Source organism: Urocitellus parryii, chromosome 9, assembly GCF_045843805.1.
Source record: "Urocitellus parryii isolate mUroPar1 chromosome 9, mUroPar1.hap1, whole genome shotgun sequence".
Taxonomy (NCBI): domain Eukaryota; kingdom Metazoa; phylum Chordata; class Mammalia; order Rodentia; family Sciuridae; genus Urocitellus; species Urocitellus parryii.
Window position 1 is genome coordinate 15,187,844 of NC_135539.1, and position 14,824 is coordinate 15,202,667.

Here is a 14,824-nt window from a genome sequence, read left to right on the forward strand (position 1 = left end):
TTTTGGATGTCTCCAAAAAGTACCAATATAGTTATAATGGGGAAAGCAGAGTTTAATTGGTCATATTTTACGACTTAGTATTGTTCCTATTTGTTAATGAGGGGTAGTGGTGATGGATCACTGTCATCTTTAAAGGTTAAGACCACAGAATTTACTAATCCAACGCTGCTCCCCATAGAAATCGCACCTCTTATCATGTTGATACCAACTGTGGATACCAAGATTTGAGTGTGTAAATAGATCCATGTATATATGTATATCATAATGTGCAGACGTGGAATTGAGTGAGCAAACACCACGGGTCGAGGCAGAAGAGAAAGCCATCATGAGCCTGTGGTGGAAGGGAAGGAATGTGCTAATCAACTAGAGCAGTCATACCAACTATGGCAGTCACCCATCATCTCAGAATGTGACTCTGATGAACAAGGAAGACAGTGTGTGAAGGAGCTTAAAAAAGCATGCTGGTCTTCTAGGTGGCATTGCATGTGTGTATATAATGTTTTAAAGATCAATAATGATCCTTTTTGACTGTTTAATGCTTGACAGCTTGCAAGGATTTTCATCTATATGATCTTATTTAATTATCATGGCCACCCTTATAATATAGTTTAATATTGTGACATTTTAGATGAGGAATATGGGGCTGGATTTAATGTCAAAGAGCAAGATGGGGTGGGGGTCACTTCTCTACAGCTCTCCTCTAGGGGGGGGTCCCTGTAACCTGGATGTCAGGGGGAGCCCCCATCTACACACAGAGGAGAGGGACTCCGCCCTCTAGGAGGGAGATCCCTCTAACGGGGTGTCAGGGGGAGCTCTTATACCACCACAGCCAGGGTAGAAAGGACTCCCCGCTCGAGGAGGGAGGTCCCTATAACCTGAGTGTCTGGGATGCAGGGAGTTCAGAAACCACCGCAGTGGGGTAGAAGGGACTCCCTCCTCAGGGCTGGGGGGAGGTCCCTCTAACCTGGGTTCTGGAGCAGGGGTAGCTAGTATACCACCACAGCCAGGGTAGAGGGGACTCCTCCTCTAGGGAGGAGGTCCCTCTAACTCGGGTGTCAGGGAGAGTTCGCACTGACATCCAGGGTAGAGGGGACTCCGCACTCTAGTGGGGGAGATTCCCTCTAACCTGGTTGTCGCACCCTTCTATGGGGAGGTCCCCTCCAACCTGGTTGTCGGGGGAGAGCGCCCACCGCACACAGGATAGAGGGGACTCCCTTCTCTAGGGAAGAGGTCCCTCTAACCTGGGTGTCGGGGGAACTCGTATACCATCGCACCCAGGGTGGAGGGGACTCCCCCCTACCCTGACCATGCCAGGTCTGGAATCTACCTCTTTCTCTCGTATCAACAATCCTCAGGCTTTTGAGGCTGGCAGTCCTTGGGCTCTCTTTCTTCTTAGTAACACATTGGCATCTAAACTCACCTCCTTCTTTTCTCTGCCTCCGTTCTCTACCAATCTTGAGTTCTGTTTTTTGTTTGTTTGTTTGTTTTGGTACCAGGAATTGGACTCATGGATATTCAACCATTGAGCCACTTCCCCAGGCCTATTTTGTATTTTATTTAGAGACAGGGTCTCACTTAGTTGCTTAGTGCCTCACTTTTTCTGAGGTTATGCTTTGAATTTGTGATCCTCCTGACTCAGCCTCCCTAGCCACTGAGATTACAGGCTGCACCACCGCACCTAGCCTGAGTAATCTGTTCTCAGTAGAAGAAACAGACTGACACTGTTCATATTATCTTCTAGATCTTTTTTGTACTGCCTGACCTCACCCTTTGAAACCCCAAAGCCAAGGATCAATTTCTTTATTTTCTACATTTCTCCAAGCCATTGCTTCTCTGAGCCTCTGAGCTGGAGGGCAACATAGGTTCCTATGCCAAGAAAGCTTCCTAAAGGAATTTGACACCTCCACCCAACAGACAGCTTGAAAAGTATTTAGAAGAGCTGGGGTTGTGGCTCAACGGTAGAGCGCTCGCCTACATGTGCAAGGTGCAGGGTTTGGTCCTCTGCACCACATTTAAAAACTAAATAAAGGTATTGTGTCCAATTACAACTAAAAAATTTTTTAATTAAAAAAAAGTATTTAGAGACTCCCCCAGATAATCAGCCTCCATGAGATTCTGAGTGGGAGGAAGTCCTGGCTTATTTGAAGGCACTAAGGGAAACATGAATGAAGAAACAGCATCACCAATCAGAATGGAACATCAAGGCAAAGTGACAAGCTTTCCCTGTCAGTACTGAAGCTATTACCAACTATAGATCCAATGAGGGGCATCTAAAATGTCCTCCTGAGAGCTGGAGATGTAGTTCAATGGTGGAGTGCTTGCCTAGCTTGTGTGTGTATGGGGCCCTGGGTTCAATTTCCAACACTGAAAAAAAAATTATAATATGTCCTCCCTTGACTCCCCATTCCCTCTCTATTTATTTCTCTCCCCTCTTTAAAATTTTGTGATGAGTTCTCTATACTTGTGTTTCCATTTCTTCAACCCATTTCAATAAGGCTCTAATCAAGGTCATTAATGACCTTGCCCATAAATCATAAAGCTGGTCTCTATCTTGCCAAACCTCTTCCTAGTATTCAATATAGTCGGTTCCTGTAGAACTCCTTAAAACATTCTACTTGGGCTCTGTGAGGCCACAGCTGTGTTTTACTTAGTTTCTGGCCAGTCCTTCTCTTTCTCCTTCGGTGGATCCTCTTCCAGCGTTTCCCATTAAGATCAGGTTCCTCAGGACTCTGTCTTGGCCCCCTTCTCCCTCTGGTCTTCCTGGGCGAGTTCATCCACTCCCATGGCCTCAGTCTCTCGTGCCTCTCAAATCTGTGTCATCTGCTCAGAGTGCTTTCTTGACCTCCAGACTTCTTTTCTTTTTCATTGCCAGAAATTGAACTTAAACCCAGGGCCTCACACATGTTAGGCAAGAGCTCTTCTACTGAGCTTCACCCCCAGCCTCCACCTCCAGACTCCTGTGTCCAACCTTGGGTTCTATCTATTGTCCCACAAGCACCTCAAACTCAATGTGAACCAAACTGAAACTGAATTTATCATCTTTCCCATAAACTGGTCCCTTCCCTGCCCTGTGTTCCATCCCTGGAAGAGGAGAGTCACATTTCTTTGTTTTCTAGATTTCATCAAGGCAAAGTGACAAGCTTTCCCTGTTAGTACTGAAGCTATTACCAACTATAGATCCAATGAGGGGCATCTAAAATGTCCTCCTGAGAGCTGGAGATGTAGCTCAATGGGAGAGTGTTTGCCTAGCTTGTGTGTGTACGGGGCCCTGGGGGCCGGCACTCAACCACTGAGCCACATCCCCAGCCCTATTTTATATTTTATTTAGGGACAGGGTCTCAATGAGTTGCTTAATGCCTTGCTTCGCTGAGGCTGGCTTTGAACTCATGATCCTCCTGCCTCCTGAGCTGCTGGGGTTACAGGTGTGCTGCCTGGCCTGGCCCCTGGGTATCATTTTGAAACATTCCTCCTCACAGTCTCATCGGTGAGTTCTGTCAGAGCCACTGCCACAATGTCTTTCTGGCCCACCCCTTCAGTCCTACATACTGCCACCACCATGGTAGAAACCACTGTCCTTTCTCCCAACAACAGCAGTAACCTTGATAGAGTCCATTTGTCCCTACTGAGCTTTCTAAATCCCAAATTGGAACATGCCACTCTCCGGCTTAAAACCCTTCAATGGTCTCCCATTGCTCCTGAGGTCAGATTCAGAGCCTGACCTTGGCATTCACGGCCCTCTCCGCCTGTCTCTTCAGCCTCATCTCTTGCCGTTTGTCCAATCTTCTGCCCTTTAACTGGCACCTCGGACTCACCAGGCTCTGGCCTGCCTGCCACAGAGGTTTTCCTGTTCTTGGAAGTCTCTTCCCAACCTTCCCTTGGCTAGTCTCTCAACTTCAGGTCCAGCTAAATGTCACCTCCTTGCTTCTCCTGGGCCAGGTTAGCACCCTGCACGGCAGACATTCCTCACAGGTGTAATTCATGAATTTACAACGTCTGTAAAGGCTGACGCAGTCTGCCTGGTCCATCCTGCAGCCTCAGGTTGAGCCGGGCTTCCAGCAGCTTCGTCGTTGTGCAGTGAATATGAAGGACCCTAAAGCAAGCCTGAGGGCCAATGAGAAGTGAATCAACTCAGCTGAGACATTAAGGTTGGCATCCCAATGGGAGCCAGAACCAACTCCCCCAGCCCCTCCACAGTCCCCTGCCATCTGCTCTGCCAACAGAAGTCCATGGGTGTCAGGGGCAGCACTCCCAAGGACCTGGGCCAGCAAGGGACCCTCTCTAACTCCATTCCTGATCCCAGCCTCCTCCCCTCCTCCCCTTTTGTCCTTGAGAGATAAAGAGATCCACTCCCTGTGTTCCCGGGACTGGAAATATTCAATTACTGCTTCCTGCCTGGAACTTTGCAAGGTATCCCAGATGTGATTCCCCTGAAGAAAGGGAGGAGTTGTTTATTTTGTTTTATTTGAAGGACATGGAATTAATAGGTGAAAGAGAAGTTTGTGTACTGGGCTAGAGTTGGAAGGTTTCTTTCTCTTCTTCTTCCCCCATTTCGTTAGAAAAAATAAAGTATCAGAAAGGAGGAGAGGGATAAGACACTGAAAAGTGATTATAAAAATATGAAGATGCAAAAGTGACACCATTTGGCTGTGGCAGCGGTGGGATTCGAACCCACGCCATCGAAATGACTGGAGCCTAAATCCAGCGCCTTAGACCACTCGGCCACGCTACCGCCCGCCCAGGAACTGCGCCACTCAGCCTATGTTAGTGTGATGACGAGGGTGCCTCGTTCTCTGTAAGCTCCGCCCCCATAAGTTTGCGCATGCCCATTATGAGACCGGCCTCCATCCTGTCGCCTCTGCACTTCGCCCCCTGGCTTCCTTGGCAGGCCTGGAGTTACGGTACTCTTGTCCCCGGCTCAAGAAGTACTGTAGGAAGCCATCATTAAAAAAGAAAGATTAGTTCCTAAATGTTAATCATTAACATCCGATCTTCACATGTGTCAAATTTGATTTTTGCATTTTCCACGGATGTGATACTGCCTATGGCCACCTGGGGGCGGTGCTGCGCTGCACTTTCCTCCCGACTGGGGTGGGGGTCCCGCAAGGAACCCAAGTTTGCACGGAATCCATCCTGCCGGCTCTATTCTCATCCCAAATTTCCTTTGCGGCCCCGAATGACCTCATGTCCTGGCCCCTGCCCTCCTGATAGGAGAATCACGTGTGGGCTCCTTCAGGCATAATTATTATCCCATTTTACAGCTGAGTAACTTGTCTCAGGTGCCCCAGCCAAAGCCAGCCTTCCCCATCCTCCAAAGACCCAGGTTCTTCTGTGCAGACTATTTGAGTGTTATTTTTTAGACTATTGCAATAAATTTAGAGCACAACACAGCAACCTTCATTTCCCGTCATTCAAAATTGTTAATATTTGGAGATTCGCTTCAAGTCTTTTAAAATAATAATAATAATCCTGTAGATAAAATTGAAGTCTTTTGAGATCCTCAAATTTTATTATTCTTCCTCTTTCCTCAGGTGTTTCAAATCCTTCCAGTACACTTTTCCCTAATTTTACCTTCAAATAGACTTTATCCACTTCCTTTCCGTTTAAATTGGGTTATCCACTTCCTTGCAAACAAAACCCAGGGTTATAAAGACAGCTGGGTAAGTGGATGTGATAATGGCCCCCCAAAGATGAGCACATTCAAATCCCCAGAACTTGTAAATGTGTTGCCTTACACATGGCAAAAGGGACTTTGCAGATGTAATTAAGGATCTTCAGATGGGAAAAGTAGCCTGGATTATCTAGATGGTCCTAATATAATCACAGGGATCCTTAAAAGAGAGGCGAGAATTCAAGGAGAAATGAAGACACCAGCAAAAAGGGGAATACACGTAATCTCGACTAACTACTAAAAGTAAGAATACCAATTCTCTCCTGGGACCTCCAAAAAGGAACTCAAAGTGTCTGAAAACACCTTGAATCTGGGACTTTTGATTTTGGGAACAATAAGACAATTATCTGTGTCATTTTAAGCCACTAAATTTGTAAAAATTTGTTACAGCAGCAGTAGGAAACTAATACAGTGTGTAAACCAGGGGCTGGCTTGGGAATCACAAAGCTGAGTTGTTTCTCAGGGTGTGACATTAGGAAAGTTCCTTCTCTTAGGGCCTCAGTTGCTCATTCCTGCAATATACTGTTACATATAACAACATTAATGTGACATAATGTAACATACATTGAATGTCTGTATCATGATGACAATAGCCACCTCTCAGGAGCTGCTGTGAAGATTAATTCATTCATTCTGCAAGTAGTTCTTGAGCACCTGCATTGTGTCAGGCATGTTCTGATCATATCAAAGAACAAAGCAGTGAAGATCAAATGTGGTAATGCGTGGATCTCTGGCATATAGTGTGGGGGTGATGGTGGTAATTGCAGGTATCTCTTGCCTTCCAGTATCTCACCACAGAGTTCTTCCATGGACATTGGTTGGCCATGAGGTGATATTCCTCACACCCTCCCCAACTCACTGCTGCAAGTAGTTATTTATGGATTTCCCCCTGGAGGAGGCTGGGCATGCTAGTGAGTCACCTCCCTGTTGCCACATGAACCTAAGTTAGAGGCAAAAGCTCTGGCTGGAGCTGCCCAAAAGTCCTCAGAAAACTGTTGTCTGGATATGGTCAGACTGTGGCCGACCATCTGGCAGATCACCCCATGGGGCCACAGGAAAGAAGCTGGGTTCTCTTAAGTTATCTCCCTGCAATTACTCAAAGCAGTGGTTGGATCATTTGTCAGCAGCACCTGGCTCCTCAGCTATCTCCCTCTCGATAGTTTAAGTTAACATTTATCCTGCACCCGTTAGGTCTGATCAGGCACCATCCATGCTTGAGGGGCGGGGGAGCTGCTTCTAGAAGTACTCAGAGCCCTCCGGCCAGAGGCACTAGACCACAAACCCAGGGGAGGTGAGGCTTCAGTTTGTCTGCCCCGCCCAGCATTTCTTCCGCAGCTTGGCCTCCCTGCTGGCCCCAGGGTTCTGCTGACTGGGCTTCTCTGTTGATTTACATCTTCAGGGGTGACAGTGCAAAGCCGCAGCCAAGCAAAGGTCAGGAGGCTGCAGAATCTAGAGCAACCAGGATCTGTTTAGTTTCTGTGTGTGTGTGTGTGTGTGTGTGTGTGTGTGTAAGTAACATTTAAAAATGAGTTTTGCAAAAGTAATCTGGGTTCCTTGGTGCTTCAGCAAAGAAAGAAAAGCACAAATAAGAAAAAAGTAAAAATCACCTTTCATTTCTCCACCACTCGGAGTTTTGGACGAGGAAGTTGGTTTTTGTCTTTTTAAAATTTCAAATGTAATGTCACGTAGGCATGCTTGCTGTAAATTTTTAAAAATGTGATATCAGGGGTGTAAAATTAAAAGGGAAAATTCTCTCCCTCACTGTGGCCCTCCTTCACAGTGAACCCTACAGAAGCAACCCCTGTAAAAAGGCTTGGGGTCAATTATTCCAGATCTTTTCCTAGGAAAATATATAGGCAAATGAAACTAGAAATGCGCACGTGGTCCTGCCCTCATCCTGGAGCTTGCTTCCCACAGTGGGAACGGAAGGGATGCACTGGCTAAGAGACAGGAAAGGGGTCACTTCATGGAGTCTTTCCAGAGCTACAGGTGGGCCACCTGGCTGGCTCTCTGGTGGGCATGCCAGGCCCAGTGACCTATAATCCCAGCAACTCAGGAGCCTAAGGCAGGAAGACTACAAGTTCGAGGCCAGCCTCAGCAACTTAGTGAGACCCTGTATCAAAGTAAAAAATTAATAAAGGGCTGGGGATGGCTCAGTGGTGGAGCACCCTTGAGTTCAATCCTTTGAGTTCAAAACAAACAAGCGAACAAACAAAAACTCTCAAATCCACCATGGAGAGGGAATCTGAGCTTTAGCAACCATCCTGTGTGTATGTGGCCAATGCTGCTCCCAGGCCTGAGCCTGTGGGAGGGAACAGGCAGGTGACTGTCTGGGCTAGGGCTGGTAGGAGCTGGAGCACTTTCCCCTCTCATCTGCCATCTCTTCTGCTACCACACAATGTAGCAAACCGGTGAGAGCAAACTGGGTTGTGGGGATTTTGGTGTTTTCGTTTTGGGTAACAGCTTTATTGCAATATGATTCACATACCGTACATACCATTCACCCATCTGAAGTGTATAATTTGGTGGCTTTTACTATATTCGGAGTTGAGTAGCTATCAACCTCAAGCAATTTTGGAACATTTGCATCACCCCCAAAAGAAACCCTGCTACTTATATGTAATAACTCTCTGTTCCTCCAAATTCCGTTCCAACCCCCTGACAACCATTAATCTACTTTCTCTCTTTGTGAATTTTTCTGTTCTGGGCATTTTGTTTAAATGAAGTCATACAATACATTGTTTTGGGGGGATTTCGGGGCACTGGGGATTTAATTCAGGGGCACTCGACCACTGAGCCACATCCCCAGCCCTCTTTTGTATTTTATTTAGAGACAGGGTCTCACTGAGTTGCTTAGCACCTTGCCTTAGCTGAGACTGGCTTTAAACTGGAAATCCTCCTGCCTCAGCCTCCGGAGCTGCTGGGATTACAGGCATGGGCCACCACGCCTGGTCAATACATTGTCTTTGGTGCCTGACTTCTTTCACTTTGTGTAATGTTTTTAAGGTCCATCCATGCTGGAGCATAAATCAGTCCTTCATTCCTTTTTATTGTCAAATACCATACTATTGTCTGGATAGAGCATATTTTGATTGTCCATTCATAAGTTGATACCATTTGGGTTTTTTTTCACTTCTTGGCTCTTATGAATAATGCTGTTATGAACATTTGGGTACATGAGCATATCTTTTAATTTCTCTTGGTATAGAACCAGGAATGGAATTGCTGGGTTGTATCATAATTCCATGTTTCATTTTTTGAGGAACTACCAAACTGTTTTCAATTTCTCACATCAGCAAAATGTGAGGGTTCCAGTTGCCCCAGATGCTTGCCAACGCCTGTTGATTAGCTGATTTTTTTTTTCTATGAGAGCCACCCTCGTGGATTGATACCTTCAATTTGCATTATCCTCAGGCTATTGGTGTAGAGCATTTTTTTCATGTGCTTAATAGTTGTTTGTATATTTCTTTTTTAAATGTTTATTTTTTAGTTATAGGTGGACACAATATCTTTATTTTATTTTTATGTGGTGCTGAGGATGATCAACCCGGTGCCTCACCCATGGTAGGCAAACGCTCTACCTCTGAGCCACAGTCCCAGCCCTATTTGAATATTTTCTTTGGAGAAATATCTATTCAAATCCTTAGTCCATTTTAAAACTTGAGTTTGTTATCTTTTTAATATTGAGTCACAAGAGTTCTTTATATATTTTAGTTAGACTTCCCTTATCAGATATATGGTGTGCCAACATTTTCTCCCATACTCTGGGTTGTGTTTTTGTTTTTTTGATAGTAGCATTTTCTTTTCGTGTTGTGGGTTAGGTCCTGTGGAGGTTCTGGTGGAGGGATATGGGGAAAAAAAACAAATCCTTGTGGATGAGTGAGGGATTTTTTTTTTTTTCCTCAGAACTTGAAGCTAAGAGCTTTGTCCATGAGGCGGAGCAGCAAGCTTTAGAACAGGGCTCTTGGCTTGGAATTGAGCATGAAGGATTTATTATTCCTCTTGGATACAGTAACAGTGAGGTAGTTTAATTTTTTTCCTATATTTGATTATTGTTATCCCAAACACTTTTAAAAAAAGCAAGTCTGATGCCTCCAACGCTTCCCACTCAGCATACCTGCCTCACAGTGTAGAATGGCATGGAATAATGACTAATAGGGGAATTTCTGTTGTCTCTTTCCTCACCTCACTAGAAAGTTCCCTGAAGGCAGGCCCCTCCTCCACCTCTTAGCATGAAATTTGACACACTGTAAGAGCTTATTAAATAATTGTCATAAGAATGAAGGCCCAGAAACTCTCTGCTTACATTCTCCCAACTCATCAAAAGTCTGGAAGAGTCTCTTTTTTATGGTTGCTATACAAGATCCAGATTCCTTTCTCATTGGCCTAAATTGGGTCACATGTTAGTCCCTGAACCAATCAAGGGGATTAAAGGGATGGAATATGCTAATTGCCAGATCTGGTCAGGTGTCCACTCTTGCAACCAAGGGAGTAGGAAGGAGTATTTTCAGGAATTAAGAACAGGGTAAGGGCCGGGTTGGTGGCTCAGTGGTCGGGCGCTTGCCTGGCATGTGTGAGGTACTAGGTTCGATCCTTAGCACCACCTAAAAATAAACAAATTAAATGAAGATGTTGTGTCCATCTGCAACTAAATATAAATTAAAAAAAAAACAAAGAGTAGGATGAATTAGTCCACTACAGACAAATCAAGATGCTCATGCAAAAGAGGATACTTTTGGGCAGATAAAAATATGGAGAAATTAAATAACTTGTCCAATGCCACAGAGCTTTAGGTAATGGAGTGCCCCTGACCCCAGTCACTTGTTTTGTTTAGCTTGGACTTGGGAAAACTAGTTTAGCCTCCTTGGCCTCCCCCTTCCTTCCTGAATTCCCCAGGGGTTCATAATTTCAGGTATAATTTTGTCTTTTGCAAAAAATCAAAGGAGTTTTCTTAAGGTAACCAAAAGAACGAGCCTTTCAAACCAAAATTTTGTCATCTATCTTCTCGACCTTGTATTTTCCAAAATTTGTAACACAGATGCCAAAGGGTGAACTACTCCCTGGTGGGCTTCAGGATCCATTTCTTCTTTTGATCTCTGACCACCTTAGGAGATGCTGCCTGTATGTCACCCCCTCCTCAGCCTTGTAAATTTGAACCTACCCCCAGAAGATGCCATTGCAGTTGGTAAACTGAAGGCCTGAAGTTTTCCAGGAGAATCTGGATTTTTGTAGGCCTCAAATACTGAAGAGTCAAGGCTCAGGGTCAGGACACTCAAGCGGCCTGTGTATACTGGGATCTGGGCCCAGTCCTGACTCAGCCACTTTACTATCTGTGCAAGCTGGGGAAAAGCACTTCAATTGCCCCAGTCTTTCTCTGTTCGAACTGTCAGAAGGTTGTGATGATGACGGAAAGGGATAATGCCTTCGAATTAGACCATTTTCTTTCACCAGGAACACAATACCATAGACAGGAGTTGTTCTAAAGAAAGGAGGTTTATTTTGACTCAAGGTTCTGGAAAGGCAAGGTTGAGGACCTGCAGCTTGTGATGGCTTCCTGCTGGCAGAGTCCAGAGGAGGTGTGGGGTATCATGTGAGGAGAGATAGGGAGTGTGTGTGTGTGTGTGTGTGTGTGTGGTGTGTCCATCTGTCTGTCTTTAGCTGCCAGCATTAATCATTATCTAATCCTAATCACCTCCAACTCTAAAGATAGTCGGATTAAATCTCTGCCCTCCTAAAACCTTGGAGTGGGGATCAGATGTCCCAAATGTCCACACAGGAAGCCTCGGGGACACACTTAACCATATCCAACCCTTGACATCCTGGAAAGCCGTTGCCACAGAGCCAAACAAAAAATGAAGGTCCTATGAATATCAGCTCTTTGTTCCCCCAAAAGGCCTCAGAGCCAGCATTCCACATGACAGATGGTCCCGACCACAGAAGCATATTCCCAACCCATTGATGAGAGGAAGGAAAAGAACAAACGTCAGTATACCCACGCTGTCCCTGTCTCTCTGATCTTCCCGTGGTCTTGGTGTTTGCCTGGGACTCTGGGTGACCTCCACCTCCATGGGGGTTCTCCCTCACCTCCCCCCACCTTCCAGGACAGAGGCGCTCCTGCTAAAGGACTCTTCGGGGCACAAGGAGCAGGTTTATGTGGCACATCCCACTGGGGTGGCCTTTGCTAGACATTCCCTGCTGGAAACCCTCCGGTCCCTCTCCTCTCGCAGTGCCTGAGCAGGGAAGTTCACATGCTCCCTCTGAAGGCCTGATTTTTTTGATCCTGATGAAAAAACTGGTAGCTGGGCGACGTGGTGGGTGCATGCCTGTAATCCCAGCTGCTCAGGAGGCTGAGGCAGGCGGATCGTGAGTTCAAAGCCAGCCTCAACAACTTAGCAAGGCACTAAGCAACTCAGTGAACCCTGCCTTTAAATAAAATATAAATAGGTCTGGGGTGTGGCTCAGTGGCCTAGTGCCCCAACTTCAATCCCAGGTACTCTTCCCACAAAGAAGAAAAAAACTGGTGATGGATTCACAGGAGAAACACCATAACATTTCTTCTGTCACAGTTTTGTAGGACATGAGAACCTTCAGTTGGAAGACCAAAGGTCCAGGATAAAGTATCCGTTTTACACTGAGGATCAGTGAAACCGTAATAGCCATGTAGAAATACTCAGAGTCCTCTGGGTCCCTCAGTTGTAGCATTTCTTCCTGTTGGGTGTGGGGCAGATCCCCTTCTGGAATGAGGGTCTTATGCCCTACTATCAAACTAGGTAGGTCAGAGGATTTCTTTATGGCCATTTCTCATGCAGAGAAGTAGGGAAGAGTTGGAGTATTTGTAGATTTTATGGCTAGCTTTGGGGAAAATGGGTTCTGGTTTCTATGATTTGTCTTGGGGAAGAGAAATTCTAGTTCCTGGTTTCTGGTTTGCCTAGGGGAAGGATGCAGGTGAGTGGCAAGTGTCCAGTTGTATAAAAGTCCTTTAAAAAAAAAAACATTTATTTACCTATCTTTAGTTTTAGGTGAACATATTACTTTGTTTTTATGTGGTGCTGAGGATTGAACTCAGTGCCTCATGCATGCTAGGCAAGCACTCTACCACTGAGCCACAACCCCAGCCCTGGATAAAAGTCCTTTGGCAAGAGGTTCCACTTTAGAAGTGGGTCATAAGTGAAGGGAAAGATGTTTACATTCCTCAGCGCTTGGAAATCAGCTAAGTGTGGATTGGTTCTAGCTGGCCCTTCCTGGTTGTGTCTCTGCAGTCGTGACCTCTCTAAGCCTCAGTTTTATGATCTGTAAAATAAGGCTAATGACACCTACCGCCCTTCTAGAGTCAGCATGGAGCTGGAATGAAATAGATCTCTCAATAGATGCAACGGTTATTTTTTTTTTATCTCGAAAATATCCTTTCATTAGAAAAAATATCTGGAAGGACATGATTATCAAAATGTTCACAGCAGTTGTCCATTTCCTTTTCTTCTTTATACTTTGCCATATTTATCCATTCATTCCACAGGATTCTATTAAGCACCTACTATGTGCCAGGCCCTGGGTTCAGTTGGGAATACAGCAATGTAAACAAGACTGGTAAGGAACGCCTAGAGGACATATGGGTTAAATAATGACATAAAGAAAGGCAATTGGTGTATGTGCCTAAGTTTTTACAAAGCAGAGATGGGGGGCGGGGAAGCATTTCTCATAAAAGTACCCTAAGGTTAATTACAGAGATTTCCACCAATGACAAATGGGCGTTAGATGCTGACCCTGTGTGTGTATTCAACGGGCGGGGCGCTCGTCACTGAGCAGGGGGGCAGACCAGTGAGGCGGCTGCAGGCTCGGTGGCGGCCACCGGGGGGCGGCCACGTGAGCACCGCAGTCCCGCCCCTGCCCCGTCGCTCCGGCCTCACACCAGACTCTGCCCCAGCCCCGATCGGCTCCTTCCCGGGCTCGGCTGCTGCCGGGATCCAACGCCCACACGCCCCGCGGTGCAGCTGTCCCAGCCCGGCTGTCTGTCGCCTGCGCTCGTGTCCCGGGTACGCAGCCGGGTGCCCCTGGATCGGTCCGCCCTCCCCGCGGTCTCCCCGCTAGCCGGCCCCTGCGCCCCGCTAGCCGCTCCCCGGCACTCTCGGGGGGCCCGCCCGCCCTGCACCCTGGAGCGCCGGGCTGCGAGCCTCTGCCACCTTCTCTGGATCCTTGCGGCCGTGGGCAGCGGCGGCCGCGCCTGCCCGCCCCAAGGAGGTAGGTGCCATCTGCCGCCGGCGGGCTGGGCGGGGACCGGGACTGGGCTCTGCAGGCCCTCGCGCTCCGGTGCAGCCGGCGGCCCGAGCGCGGCTCCGGACGGCGCGCCTGGAGAATGGGGCGCCCCTCGTCTGGTGGCTCGGGTCCCAGGCGCTCAGTGTTTGCTTCTGTAAAATGGGGAAGTCGTGCACACTAACGGCGACGCGGATGAGGAACGCACTTGGCAGGCGATGGGCGGCGTTCTGGCCGCGAGAGACAGCTCCGGGCCCGGCAGAGGGTGCCCGCCAGGCTGCCTGTTTGTCCCTGGCGGGGCTTCAAGCCGCATCCCCCTACCCCGTCCCCTGAACCAGAGGCCTGCATGGGCCCCAGTTCCCGGAACCTCGGGGACTCTGTGTACGCCCTTGCTGCATCGTTGGCTGCGAGAGTTGGGGTGTTGGCAGGCGCCGGTGACACGTGCGCCTGGGGGCCGTGCATTAACGTGCGCCTGGTGGCGCGGGGGCGGGGACTCCCGGGTAAGCCCGTTCGTGGAATTGTGGGGGACCCACCCAGCTGTGCCCAAGCGTGACAGATGGGCTGCTTGGTGTGTGGGGGGAGGAGATCTGCCCTGGGGAGACACTCTCTAGGAGCCTGAGTTCTGGGTCCTAGAACGTCGTGAGCGCTCTCTTGCCTTTCCTCCGACAGGAGAGCAGATTTTACAGAAGAGGCTCAGAGTTGTTACTGGACTCCCTAAGTGGCAGCCAGCCACATAAACAGACTCTGATAAGCAAGATGGACTAAGTGGGGGATATGGAGGAAGTTGGTGAGAGATGGGAACGCCCTTTGGGAGTGAGGGTTATTGGGAAGACTTCCTGGAGGAGGTGATGTCTGAGCTAAGTGGGGAAAGCTTGTCAGTGGAAGGAGATGGTGTGTGCCTCTCTTAAG

General features: G+C 47.5%; 1 protein-coding gene and 1 non-coding gene across 2 annotated transcripts in view; one reads left to right on the forward strand and one right to left on the reverse strand.

Moving 5' to 3' along the window:
- Positions 1-4,647: 4,647 nt before the first annotated feature.
- On the reverse strand, positions 4,648-4,729 carry Trnal-uag (transfer RNA leucine (anticodon UAG)). The gene has a single exon. It is a non-coding gene; the product is annotated as a tRNA-Leu (tRNA).
- An 8,832-nt stretch (positions 4,730-13,561) lies between these two features.
- The window catches only part of Eef2k (eukaryotic elongation factor 2 kinase), a 58,676-nt gene continuing 57,413 nt past the window's right edge, over positions 13,562-14,824 (forward strand). Inside the window, exon 1 of the mRNA XM_026392092.2 lies at positions 13,562-13,903. The gene's annotated coding sequence lies outside the window, so the exon portion shown is untranslated. The remainder of the gene's footprint in view (positions 13,904-14,824) is intronic.